Genomic DNA, 14353 nt, shown 5'->3' with positions numbered 1-14353 from the left:
CTGCCCTGGGAGACCACTGTCCACCCTCGGGCGTCGGTCCTAAGGGCCCGAAGGGAGCCACCAGGTCAACCCCTCCCCCGAACCTCACTGCCCGCCCGGGTATCAGAATTTCAGCCGGACACAGCGAGCGTTCGGATGGGATGCTGAGAAAGGGTAGCAAGGGTCAGGGGGCGTCAGGCACCACCTCGAGGCGGCCCCTCAAGGTCTGAGAGAGAGCCCGAGACCTTCTTACCCAACCGTTCCAAACAGAATAGACGGAGAGAGAGAGGGGGGCGCAATGGAGAGCAAGTGTGTGTGTGTGTGTGTGTGTGTGTGTGTGTGTGCCCCAAACATCGCCGGCGCTGCGTGGGGAGGGGAGGCGGCGGAGATGGGGGGCCAAGGACTGGAGAGGAGTGGAGGGGAGGTGGGTTGGGAGTGGGCTAGGAAGGCAGGAGGGGCCCGGGGATGGAGGGAAGGGGAGGGGGCGAAGAGGGGAACCAGCCCTTTGGAGAAGGCAGGCGGGGGTACCGGGGCAGGCGGGGCTGGGGGACCGCGGGGAGCGGACGGGAGGCGGGCGGGGCCCCGAGCGGGAGGGAGGGGAGGGGCGTTCGGGGGGCGGGGCGCGCGGGGGGCGGGCGGGCGCGCGGGGGGAGGGCGCAGGGCAGGAAGGGGAGGGGGAGCGCGCGCGCGAGAAATGCAGAGGCTGCGGCGGCGGCGGCGAGGGCAGTAGCGGCAGCGGCGAGGGCGGCGGCGGCAGCAGCGCGACAGCTCGCTCCTCGCTCCGGGCTCCCCGCCGTCGAGCCGGGGAGAGAGCCTCCCGCCTAGCGGCCAGGCACCCGGCCGGACGACGCCCAGCGACCCGGGCCCCTGCGCGGCACCGCGTTCACCTCGGGGCGGCCACAGGCACCCAGACCCGGTAAGGAGGCGCGCCCCGGTGGCCCCCGCAGCCGCCCCGGACCCGGGGTGCCGGCCACCCCGGGGGCCTCCGTTCCCTTCCCCCCACCGGCACCCCTTTCTTTCCCCATCTGCACCCGCCCCCCCCCCCCCCCGAGGCCCTTTGTTCTCTCTCGGCGCCGCGGCCCGGGATGGGGGGTGTGGGGAGGGGGAGTGGTGCGGGGCCCCCGATTAGACGGCGCTGGTCGTGGGGGTGGGGATCCCTCGGGGAGGGCTCCGTCGCGCCGCGGGGTACTGGAGAGATGGGGGGAGCGGCCCCCCGAGGTGGGTGGCTGCAGCCACTCGCAGGGTGGGGAGGCTGGGGGGATGGGGGGCTGGTGAGCCTGTTAAGCGGAGTTGGTGGTGAGTAGCGGGAGGAAAGCAGCTAGTGCAGCAGGAGATTGCGGAACGTGAAGCCCTTGCGGTGCACTGAGTCCCGAAGAGACAGTTTTGTGAGTCTGGTGGGAGAGGCTGTCACCCGCCCGGCTCGTCGCCGGGAAGAAGGCGCTGGGTGCGGGGGTCGCAGCGGCAGAAGACGAAGGGTGGGGGTGGGGTGGGGCGAGAGTGTAAGGGGGAGAAGGGATACGGGGGGACGTGGTGTGATCAGAAGGAAGGAGGTGGCTTTTTGGTTCAGCAAATGGGTTTCTTTGGCCGCTGGGACTCCTGAATCTTGGCTTGGGGTGGCCGAGGAATGCGAGGTTCACACGACAGCCTGCCTCCCGAGGCACCACTGAGCCGATATGCCTTGCCATTAACCTGTGGGCTCCATCTGAGCGTGTCCTAGTCTCCAGCACTCAGTTCGGAGAATGCGCTGGGCGCCCCCTCTGCGGCCCTGGCCCGGAGGGTGTGAGCTTGAACCTGACAGCGCGCGGCCCCTCGCCGCCCAGCCCGGCCGGGAGCGAAGGTTTAGGGTTTAGTAGGTTTTGCCTAAAGCGCTAATACTGAAACCCGACGCCTGGCCCCTGTTCCCCCTTCTTCGCCCAATCGCCTCCTCCCTCCTTCCCCAAAGAATAAAAATTGCAGAATCCTTGGATCCGAGCGCACACACAATGCGTGGCTACAAACCGCATTCTTTTCATGAATATTCATCGAACGCTTGGCTGGGCTCCTTATCTGCTTCCTCTAGAGACATTTCCGCCTTGAAACGAACTCCGTGAACAGTCTTTGCCTGTGTAATTTTCACCCTGCTTAAAATAACGCAGCGCACATGGGTGCATTTTTTAGTATCTGGAACAGGATTGACAGCCACGCCTCGGTCTGCCGCGAGGCCACTAGCATATCTGCGGCAGGTTAAAATCAAACACTGTCAAAGAGGTGGTCTTCCTGCACTAGGGGTGTGGATCATCCTCGCAGGGATTACAACCGGGGCTCACAGACCTCAGTACTGCAGGCAAAATGAATGAATCCGGACTGTAATTACCTATTCCTTTGTCTTGGCCTCGCGCATGCGCCGGAGAGCAGGGTGTGGAGGGCCCGGGCCGACCCATCTGATCCCTCCATCACCCACCCACCCACTCCCTTCCCAAGCCCAGGAACAAAGGCGTTTGCCCTAAATGTTGCGTGAAACCCTTGGATACAGATGACAGTTTTCCCCCACCCCGTGCGTATATTTCTTCTCCCAGGCTATCTCATCTTTTGCCTTCTTAGCTATTTCAATTGATGAAAAATAAGATTAGCCTTGATGCTGAGGGCAAACTGTGGGGTTTAATGTTTTTGTAACCGAACACTGCTCTTTTCCTTTCTCGTGCTGTTCATTGTTCTTTTTCCTGTAACGTATCGCACTGCAGTGATGGTGGCCCTATTAATTTGCATCAGTTAACCGTTTGTCTGAAAGATTTTTGCTGCTGGCCGTTTGATGAAGGGACATTGGTCTCAAAAATGACAGTGGGTCTTGCCCCTGGTGTCACTACGGGAAAAATTAAAGACATTTGGCATTTCTTCGAACAAGAGGGCCTACAAAACCCAGAGCTGAGAAAATCGTTACTTTGTCAGGATCCTAACGCTGTTTTCTTTTGATTCCTACCTCATTGTTTCATTAGGAAAATCCGAGAAGAACCCCATGGAGATGGAGACCACTGGTAGGGGAGGAAGAAGGCACATGGGGCTGCTGGGGTGAAGATGGTCTATTAAGTTCTTAATTTTTCTTTTCCCTATATATCGATATATGTCTCCATATATATATACATATGTGGACATACACACACACATTTGATGGTTGATGACTGATTTTTCTTTCCAGTGATGCAGATTATGGCCTCTTTTTGGGCCAGTTTGTTCTACCAGCTAAAAAGAGACTTAACTGTTGTGTATAAAAAGGAGCTAAATAATTACATTTTGCCATGGTACGTTACACTTGAAAGAATTTTATGTTTCAGTATTCTCAGTACACCCTGGTAAGACAACACGTGGCAGGAAAATGGAAATTATCTTTTTTGTTCCTGTTAATAAAACTTGATATTGATCAAGTTGAATGTATCAGGACCTTTATTTGATATGGAGGGTAGCCGCCTGCTACCCACTGTCCTCCATAGTATTGGGTGGATTTTTAGGGTTTAGAGGGCTAGGGGTAGGGTTTTTTTTTCTTTAGGTTATGTTTTTGAGGAACAGATGAGTCGGAGTATAGATCACATGCAATAACAAGTATATACCAATATGCCCCAATTCGAGGAGTCTCAGGTTTTTGAGCAAGATAATTTTTAAATTGAATTATAAATGATCGGTTACCTTATTCTTTTACCCGGCTAGCTTTTTGGCAAGCTTTAGCAGGTGGAGAAAGGGAGCTGAGGCTTTTGACAAAATGCGCCAGCAATGACCATATTATCAGCGGCGCCAGTGGCGTATCTCTCCTTAACTGATACACTTGCTCTTATTATGCAGGCAGAAGAGAGCCTTTTCTCCCCGTAGACCACCCTAATTTGAACGTATGATTTGAGTGGAAGAGTCCTACAGGGCTCTGGCTCCTTATCTTTGGAGGCATCCGTTGCAATCTTCCTGGATTTACTAGAACAAACCATATTATAATCTAAGGTTGGATGTATTCTGTCTCGTTAATTTTTGTCTTTAAAATTTTTTTTATATTAAGGAAAATTTCAAACCATTTTCATTCCACAGTCAAGATAAGGGGAGTATGAAAAACTTAGGAGATTTGGTCACTGTTAAATGGATGTCTGTAATATCCACTGTAATTTTGTAAAAAATTACCAAAATCCAAAACCATTTTTAAGGAAGGTAAGGTGCCAGGTATATACATATGTATACACACACATACACACACACAATTTGTATATATATATATATATACTCATGTTACAAAATAAATTTTATTACTGATATGAAACAAAATAGTTTGTACAGAATATCATTTTATAGTGCTTCATGTTGGTCTTTGGAAAATAATCAGTTTTCTGTTTTTCTCAGTATGTATATAGAAGGGAGAGCCTAGCTGGTCTACTAAGATACTTGTTTCCGATTTTTACCAGTGTACCCCTGAAATAAATGGGTTGCATTGAGCATCTTAAATTAGCATGTTCATTTAGGGTCTTAAACATTCACATGAAAGCATTTTAAAAGTTGTAATAAACAAATGCTTATACTAAACAGAAGATTTATAAAGTTGCTCTGCCTTATTTTTGTTTATAAAATTTTGTTTCGAAAATATTTAAAAAGAGGCCTGCTCACTATTGTTCATCAAAAGCAATTGATTTCCTTTGGTGTCTGATTCTGTTGAAAGAGATGTTCTGAATTGCTTAGGTCTTTATCTTTCTAATATGTAGTTTTAACTTACTACTTCATTTATATCCTCTATCAAAAGATTAACATCTTCTTGATGATTATTTTAGTTGGTAAACTGGAAGCCAGGTACTGTGGAGGTAAAACTGAGCTTGTATATGAGTTGAAGTTCTGGAGGTGGGTGGGGGGATGGGAACGGAATCTGTTGTTTTATCACGTTTTCTTAACTCATTGAATCCTGTCCATTTATTCTGACTCTTAAGACTTCGGGTAATACAATGCAATGGGAACTTTGCAGCTTAAGTCTGGTGGATTAGTATCAGGAAATAACCCAGGCTGTGAATAGCCAGAATGTTTTTTAGAGAGAAAATATTCTTGATAGGGGGGTTTCCTAGGGTGTAGTCGAAAGGAGAGTCAGTTTGAAAAATCTCTAGGCACTGGCTGGGCCACTTTGACCAAATTGCTTCAAACCACTCTGAATTTCATTTTATCCAATTGTAAAACTGGAGTAATAATTCCTAATTTTAGGCTATAAAAAGGATCACACATGTCTGAAAAGGGCGTAAGAACAGTGGCTGGCTCCTCGGGGCCCCTCGCCCTCTCAGTCTGCATTTTCAACGTAGTCATCAGTGTGATTGACATCAGTAACTAATTTCTGTATATTGAGCTGTGTTTTTGTTCCATGCTGATTAAGATTTGAGGGTTTCAGTATATTCAGTCAGAAATAGGATATTTCAAACCTCATGGAGATACATATTTGAAATTCTATGAGATACCGAATGGGAGTTTGCTCCCATGTGGACTGAATGACGCCAGAATGGCCACCCTCACTGAATTTCCCACAGCTGCCTACATAACTCAAGAGACGGCATTTCAGTTCTTTTGAGAAAATACAGGGGTGGTCTTAAAACCACCGAAGTTCCCAGCCTGCCAAAAGATTGTTGTTAAATGCCGTCCCCTCCCCTGCTATCAAGACAGACATCTAGGTAAGTGTCATGTAAGAAGAAAATGTCCAGTAAACCGTATCAGAAGTAAATGATAAGCATCTAGATCTTACCAGTGGATAGTTAAATTGTAATTTTGAAAAGACACAAGCCTAGGAAGCAAAGCGATTAAACGACATTCTCTTTGTTCTGGAACTCAGAAATGGGATGACGTGGATGCTGAGTCTCATAATATATTTTTCTTCTTCTGCACCCTAAGGGTTTAAGGGACATTAAAAATCAGGCTTTCCAAAGGCAGTAGATGTTTTTGAACAAAAACAGGGAAAGCAAGAGTTTTTTGACTAGTCAAGGAAGTTAGAGAGGGGAGGTGCTAATTGAGCATGCCTCGAAATCTAGGAGTAAATTCCTGAAAGCTTTAGAGTCTTTGAAATGGAAGCCATCTGCAAGCGCCACAGGGACCCAGGTCATAAGGACACATTTCAAGATTATATAAGAAAATGGTGTTCAGCTGGGAAGGCCAAGTATTTCCACATTTCCTTCTTATCACTTAAGACGCTTTCTAAACTTGTTTTTGAATTGATTTATGTTCTTAATCATTTTGGATGACTTAAGAATTTCATTTCAGCCATTTACTAGCTGTGTGACATTTGTCAAATTGCTTAACTTCTCTGTGCTTCAATTCTCATCTGTATAATGAAGATTACAATGTAGAGTTTCTGTAAAGATTAAGTAATCAAACAGGAGAATACCTCACACATTCTGTATACCTTCATAATGCACACTCACTGTAAAGCGGTGAGAGGACCAGCTTTCTTTCCTTCCTCCTCTGTATCTATAGCTGTTCATATTCTTACTTCGAAGGTTATCATTGCAAGAAAGTCTGGTTGGGGTACCTTGGACAGGAGTTGGTAGAACACAGAAATCTGGTTTAGAAAAGCCTCCAAATGCAGCTCTGATACTTTGAAGTTGTTGCCAAGATACTTGTGCTAGTTTTAAAAGTCCAGAGTGGGTCCCCAGCCCCCATATTGATTAGGATTACAATGAAAAACAATACTGTGAAAGTCTTTGGAACTTACAGCCCCTGGTGACTCAGACGGTAAAGAGTCTGCCTGTAATGCAGAAGACCCAGGTTTGACCCTGGGTCAGGAAGATCGCCTGGAGAAGGAAATGGCAACCCACTCCAGTGGAGATCTTCAGAGAAAGCCTCTCTGTTTTGATCTGGACTCCACTGGAAGACCTTAGTATAGACACAATTCATTCATACCTGAAAAGACTTGGCTTTGTGGTGTCCTGAATCAAGGTGCATTCATTGGCATCTGAAAGGAGTCAGTACAAAGATTGGTAAAAACCAATTTGGATATTTAAAATCCTGAGGACACTGTTCCACATCCCCACCACCCACACCAGGAGTAAAGCCAAAGCTTGTCTTATTCAGGGATGTGAAGGTATTGTTACCTGTTGACAAAATATCTGGAAATAATTATCCCCCTGGCAACCTTAGTCACTGTGACCAAAAAAAAAAAAAAGAAGTTCTTTGGCCTTCGAGATATTTGCGATGGTTCATCCTGGAATCACTTTGACTTTTCAGGCATTTAATTCAGGGATCTGCTTAAGTGATTCATCTTTGGCCTTCTGGACACTGGGCTTTGCTGTTGAGTGAAGGTAAAATCATTTTCATTTTGGTTAAATTATTTTTTCTAATAGTTTCTTTAAACAGGATTTTGAATCTTATGGAATCAGAAGGGAAATTAATTTATCTGTCAGGTATCCACTGTGGGAAAGTGGTTTTGGGTATGGTAAGTGTATCATAGAAGAAATTTCCTTTTTCCTTTTAAATATGGAGAAGTTAAGGGATGAAATTGGACATCTATTGACTATTATGTGTCTTATGCTGTAATTGAAATTTATCCCCTTAAATTGTAAGAGGCATTTTGCCTGTGAATAAATGACCAAAAAAAAAAAAAAAAAAAGAGGGTTAAATAATGTACATAAGATCCTAGGGCGAACAGAAATTAATAGAATTTGGATCCATGTCTAATAGTCCTATTCTGCTGGCCAATGCTGCTTTTTCCCGTAAGCCTTCGCCATTTTATCTCATGTAATATGGACACTTGGGATAAAATGGATAATATATTGTAACATATTAACCTCTTCAATATTCATTTAGAGAGGGTTGTGCTAGGTTCTTCTCTGAAAAATTATCTTAGAAGAGATACACTGTCTAATACATATTTAATCCATAAATGCATTTAGTGGCCTCTAGATTAGAAATGCTTCCTGTTGTGTGAATATAGGCTGATGTCTTTAAGTCATCTCTTTTTCTGGGGATGACAATGATGATAAAGGCTGCTTTTGAGGACTGTAGAGAAATGGCCTCATTGCACTTCACAGGTAGAAATAATCACTCGAATGCCTTATCTGTAATTCTACTTTTGAAATAGTAATCAGAGACACTAGTCAGCCCTCTTCCAGCTCTGTAGTTGCCTGATCAGAAATAAACCAAGTCCTGAACTCGTGACCCCATTTTCACTCTACCTCCACGAAGGGTTCATTTACACGAAGTCGGTGGCTGTGTTTAAATACTCTCCTAATTATCAAAGCAACCTCAGTGTTCTTTGTAAATTCTTGCATCATCCTAACAGAAGGATTGTAAGCTCATCACTAAAACACTTCTTTTGGAACTCAGAGGACCTTAGAAATGTTAGTGGCTTAGTCAAGGTCCCATGAGCTGGTTAGTGGCCAAGTGGAAACCCAGGTTATTTCCCGCTAAAACTCCATTCCTACCAGCCCTCCTTTCGGTCTAATTGAGTTAAACTCTTACTATCTTCAGCTTAAAAAAAAAATTCCTTCCTTCCTTTCTTTGACTCTGATACCAGTTTTGGGTTTTTTTTTTTTTTTAAGTCTTTATTGAGTTTGTTAACAATATTACTTCTGTTCTTTTATGTTTTGGGTTTTCGACCCTCGAGGCACGTGGGATCTTAGTTCCCCAAACAGGGATGGAACCCACACCCTGTGCCTTGGAAGGGGAAGCCTTACCCACTGGACCACCAGGAAGTCCCTGATAACAGTTTTGAAAATCCAGTCCTGATCCTGTCTTCTCTCCAGCAGAGACCCAGTTCCGCCTTCTCGATAGCACCACTTGTGCTTACTGCCTGCTGCTGGTTTTTCGACATGCCATCTTCTCCGCTTTCTTCTTATTATAGGCGTGTGGTTTCCTTCAGATGCTAAAGAATTTATGGCATGCGTTAAAATAATTTCGCCCAGAAGACTAAATTTTTGTGTCGTATCTTTCTTTCTCTCCTAAAATAAACAAATGTTGCAGGGTTTGGAGCCTGCAGATGGAGGGTAGGAGTTTGAAAAGAAAGCCAGTTGGTTTTAGACTAATTTGGGGGCTGTGGAGTGAGCAGAGCAGTGAAGCATTGTGCCCTAGAAATGCTCCAGAATCTCTTGGAAGATCCAGTGTGCACAGTGCTGTAGAGATGGCCATGAGTTTTTCTGTCCATTCCTGGGGTTATCTGGACTTCCCAGGTGGCACTAATGATAAAGAACTCGCCTGCCAATACAACATACGTAGAAGACAGTGGGTTTGATCCCTGGGTCAGGAAGATCCCCTGGGGGAGGGCATGACAACCCAGCCCAGTATTCTTACTTGGAGAATCCCGTGGACAGAGGGGCCTGGTAGGCTACAGTCCATAGGGTCACAGAGAGTCAGACAGAGCGAGTTAGCACACACAGACAGTCTGGGTTACTGGCTTGAGAGCTACGTGAAATGTGAGGTTTGATCTTTTTTCTTTAGCATGATCAGAATGATCATTTGTGGTATTTGGGATGATTTAGAGGATTTAAAAGAGCAGTAAGTTTCTGAAGTAGTCATTAAAATACGAAACTGAAGTACTTAAGTTGTTAAAACACTTGATAAAGCTTAATATTCAGATGTTTGAAATGAATTTTAGCAATGTAAACTGTGTGCATTTGTATTTGGAGAAAACTATGATGTTTATTTTTAGATAAGAGAGTTCTAATTCATATTTTAAACAATCTATTTAGACATTTCAGTAAGTAGAGAATGAGTCTTAGATAAATTTATATTTTTTCCCCAGGGAACCCTGCAATAAACAAATGACTTTGCAATTTTGTTAATGCTTTTAAATTATCATAGTTTTGCAGGTTCAGAAATGGAAATATTTCTTAAATAAAGCCAAATTAAACCCCCTTTTTTTTTTTAAAGTTTGTGAGGCAAAGGATATCAGAGAACAGCTTCTCCTGGTTAAGCTTTCTAAATTACGAGTATCCTAGATTGCTTGGCTAACTAATTTTGAAAAGACCCACATCATTTACCTGATGGTGGCCATTCAAAACACCGTTGCCAATAGACTAATACAATAGCCAAGTTAAACAGTAACAGGATCTACTTGGGGAAATAGTATATCAAAAGAGAAAGCAATAACAGCCATCTAGTGCCTGTGAGGACATCCAGATTTCCTTGGAATCACTGGATCTTCCCACAGTCCTGTTTTAAGCCTCTCTGAGCTTGTCTTGGAACCTATAGGGGCTGTAGAAGATTTGCTGACTCTGACCTTTATGAATATTCTCAGCTGTTTCAACATGGGATAAGAGCATCCTAGTTTGCTTTAGGCATGTTGAAGACTTGGGAAAAAGGAAAATCTAGAGAAATCAGTGACTTACAGATAGAGAGATTTGAGATAGCTTTCCTCCTTTATCCTGTATTCCATCCAAGAGGTAGGGTGAGATTATATGACCACTTGGGTATTCACTAAAGACTTGATTGATTAAATGAGGTGTTCTGGAATCTAATTTGCATGACTCATTTTCCTAAGGTAGGAAAAAAAGAGTTTCAATTAACAATTAATGGTGACAATGGTTCTTAACAGAGTCTTGTGATCGCCCAGCCTCAGTGAATACAATTGACCAGAGGTTATTACGGCATTAGAGTTTCTCAGTAGCCCTGGTCATCTTTTGTTGAGACTTCAAGCTTTGAATTCCCAGGGCTCACCCAGCTGGACTTTAGAAACCTGGTTCCAGAACTTCTACTATGTGGTTTTCAGACAAAGAGTAACAAGTGTTTGTAGCGATGGTCTCCCACAGAGAGCATTTGTAGCAATGGTCTCCCACAGGTTGTTAACACAAGGTTGATGGTTTCCCAGGTATGTGTTTCTACATGTGACTCACATCTGAGTATTACTCTTGTCCATTACCTAATTCAGTGGTTGACTAAGGAAACGTCTCATTGAAAGTTTCATTGGTATAAGAGACAGAACCAATAGCTCACTCCATTTAACCTCCACCCTTTCTATTCTAACTGGCTTTGCTTCTACCTTCCAAAGAGCTTAGCTTTCATTTCATTTATACTAAAGTCTCCTGGGTGGGTGGGTACAAGGTCCTCCTAGGAGAACTCAGCTGGCTACAATGCAGAGAAAAGCAACTACATGATGGGATTATGACACATACTTCCACTAAGGTAAGAGAAGAATTTTTAAAAAACTGAGTCTGAAGGTCACCAAGCTTCTCATGTCTCTGCCTCACCCAACCATGTTAATTGGTCCTTTCCTGCCTGAAAAATATCACATGGTTGTACTTTAAACTTTAATGTTGTCAGTAGTAATACATTCTATGACTGTATCCTTATTTCCAGCAACAAATATTACCATATTAAGGGGAGATGTGGTGGTTAGAGGAATCAGTTGGCAACTTAGGGTTTGTCCCGAGTTAAATTAGGGTTTGTACCCATGCTGCCACCTTTAACTTGCCTTCTTTATGACCAAGAGTGACCGCTTGCATATGTATTTCCTGTTAGTGATCCCCTTTGCTAGGTATACTACTTAAGGAGTGTTCTTTCTCCTATCTGTAGTGAGATAGCCAAGGATCCCAAATAAAGGGTAAAGAGTCCAGAATGATGTAATACTGCAAAAAATGTTACTGCTGTTATAAGTGAAATGAAGAAAAGCTCAACCCAGTAGAGTTGAGCATTATTTCTGTTGGAAGAGGGTGTCATCTGGGGCAGATAATATCGAAAAACCAGCCCCCTTAATTTCCTAAACCCTTAGGGTATTTAGATAGCATCATATAATAAAATTACTGTTAGCAGCACACAGCACGGTGAAGCAGCAAGCCCTGACATGTTAGCAGTTGTTTGCATAGTTTACCTGGCAGAGAAAATACCTAACTGCTAGAACAAATGTTTTAGATCGCTAATGTGCACCGTGGTTAGTGTAAGTTGGCTGCGGAAGAATTTACATTGAATTCTGATTCTGATAACACATTTAACTACCACCCTAACTAAACCATCCCATCTTGAGAGAGGGAGACGCCTTTGGGAGTAATAGCATTTCTTATTAAATACTGAGGTTTGTGAAAATCCTTCTGAAAAGAAGGAAATGGCTATGCTTGAGGGAAGTTTCCACGGGGTATTTTTGCAGCTGTGTTTCTGGATGGAGAGAGGGGAACACCATTCCTTTCTGTTCCTGAGAGTGTCTGGATTCCCCTTGTGTGGGCAGGGTTTCTGGTAAGTACAATACAGGAAGCAAAACTGCATTGTTCTAGATCAGCAGTCGGTGACCTCGTTTCTAAACCCCAACCCCCTCTTTCTAGTGTTTTCAGGGGAGAAAAGGAACCTGGAGAGTGAGAGGAGGCAGGGGAGGGGCAGGAGAGGAGAGCTGGAGATACTCGTGTGTAACAGGAATTGCAGAGGCAGGACACTTTGTTCCTGGGGTCCTCTGCTAGGGCTGCCATGACAGGCTCCCTGAACTGGAGGCTACCATGCCAAAGTCAAGATGTTGCCCCGTTCAGCTTCCTCTTGGATGTCTCGCCCTGGCTTGCAGATGGCTGCCTTCTGGCTGCGCCCTCCTTGGGTCTTCCATGTGTGCGTGCACCGCTGGTGTCTCTCTCTATGTCCCAATTCTTTGTGACCTCATGGACTGCAGCATGCCAGGCTTCCCTGTCCTTCACCATCTCCAGGAGTTTGCTCAAACGCACGTCCACTGAGTCGGTGATGCCATCCAACCATCTCATTCTCTGTTATCCCCTTCTCCTCCCACCTTCAGTCTTTCCCAGCATCAGGGTCTTTTCCAGAGAGTCAGCTCTTCACATCAGGTGGCCCAAGTACTGGAGCTTCAGCTTCAGTCCTTCCAGTGCCTGTGGTTTACTCCTTGCAAATCCATGTGAGGCAAGCCTGAGCAGTGTTCTCTTTTGACAACATGAGATGCAGAGAAGTTAATTTCCTTGAGATTCACATCACTAGGAAAGGTAGAACCTATGTGGACTTCAAAGCCTATTTCTGTGGCTCCCTTGGGCTGTGGATGGCAAAGGGTATGTGCAGGTACTATTCTCTCTGTTGTACTCAGGATAGATGTGGGATGAGGCCTCAGAATCCTTCTCAGCACTGCTTTAGGCGGTTGCCACCAATCAATAGGCATTAATATATGGTGAAGCCTGTTTTCATTCCAGCACTATATGATCATGCTTTTCCTCTGCATGAAGCCTTTTCCATTGGTTATCCATATTTCTAAATACAGCAAGGGAATAAAGGAAGAGAGAAGGATTGACATAGTCCAGGTCATGTAAAGGATACCTATTCTTGAGTAAATTAAAATAGAGGTATTCTGGGGGGGGGGCGGGGGGGGGGGAGAAAAAAGACAACTCCTACCAGTAGTGGCATTGGTCAAGAGCCCTTCTTATTGTAGATGGAAGGGTTGACCAGATGTGTAAGCCAGTATAAAATCCTGTACCAGCATCCATGCTTGTTGGTAGGGATTCAAGGTCCAGAAGAATCTTACTGTGGGCAAGTTTTCATTGGATGGATGGTTGAAGACATTAGAAGATACAGGTTTTAACAGAAAGCAAATGTGGAAAGAATGGTTGGAATTTTGATAGGTTTCTCTACAGTGGGACAGTAAGTGTAGGGAAGTTAGTGTCAGGAGTCATGAAGTTTTTGATAACGAAAAAATCAAGGCTTATGAATTCTGGGGCCTTTCCAAGAAGTAAAACAAGTAGTGATACTGAAGGGACTCTTTGAGGGGGCATTCTCAACAAGTGTGGATGTGGCTGTATCTTCACGTAACACTTTGGCGGTTCTTTTTCAGAAAGCACTTGACTTCTGAAAGTGCCTTTCAAGTGATTCAGTCATTGCCTTTCTGTTTCGAGCTGCAGGTCACGTCATGTTGTGTTTAACTATAGCAATAAAAATATTACCTCACTAAGCCACAGTCTAATTGAATATAGTAATTCAATTTGGCGAAGCTAGATGAGCCACCGGCCCTAAACTAATTGAAAGTTGGTACTGTTTAATATCTTTTATGGAAATAATTTTCTTCATAAAACCTGCAATGTTACTGTAGAATTTTTTTAACTCTTTAAGTTATGCAACATCTGTCTTTGAGCCAATGTCTGCAGTCTTCTTTTGGTGTTCAGTTTCTGATCAATAGCACCTTCTTCCATTCATTCCAGAAAACGGGGATCTTCCTGCAAACAAGGGTCTGGGGTATCTCCCTGGTCATTGCCCCTCATATCCGTCCATTCCTCTCTACGCTAAGTCATGAACCTAGTTGAAGTTTTTACCCCTCTCCTCGATTACTGTGGTCATACTCTGCTAAATGCACACATGGCATTCCTGTGCTGAACACTTTTTCATCATGACTTTCTGTTACACGTAGAATAAAATTATCAAAACCCTTTGCCGATCTGTAAGTTCCCTCGTGTTCACCTTCTGTTTTCCTCTTCAGCCTCCTCTAATCCCCATCCTCACCTGTGCG

The 14353-nt window shown here is 44.6% G+C and overlaps 1 protein-coding gene across 1 annotated transcript in view; it reads left to right on the top strand.

The window, feature by feature from the left end:
* The first annotated feature begins 797 nt into the window (after positions 1–797).
* Positions 798–14353, top strand: part of BASP1 (brain abundant membrane attached signal protein 1) — a 54204-nt gene continuing 40648 nt past the window's right edge. Inside the window, exon 1 of the mRNA XM_052659341.1 lies at positions 798–895. The gene's annotated coding sequence lies outside the window, so the exon portion shown is untranslated. The remainder of the gene's footprint in view (positions 896–14353) is intronic.

The sequence above is a fragment of the Budorcas taxicolor genome, chromosome 20, assembly GCF_023091745.1.
Source record: "Budorcas taxicolor isolate Tak-1 chromosome 20, Takin1.1, whole genome shotgun sequence".
Classification (NCBI taxonomy): domain Eukaryota; kingdom Metazoa; phylum Chordata; class Mammalia; order Artiodactyla; family Bovidae; genus Budorcas; species Budorcas taxicolor.
This window is presented reverse-complemented; position numbering and strand designations above follow the sequence as displayed.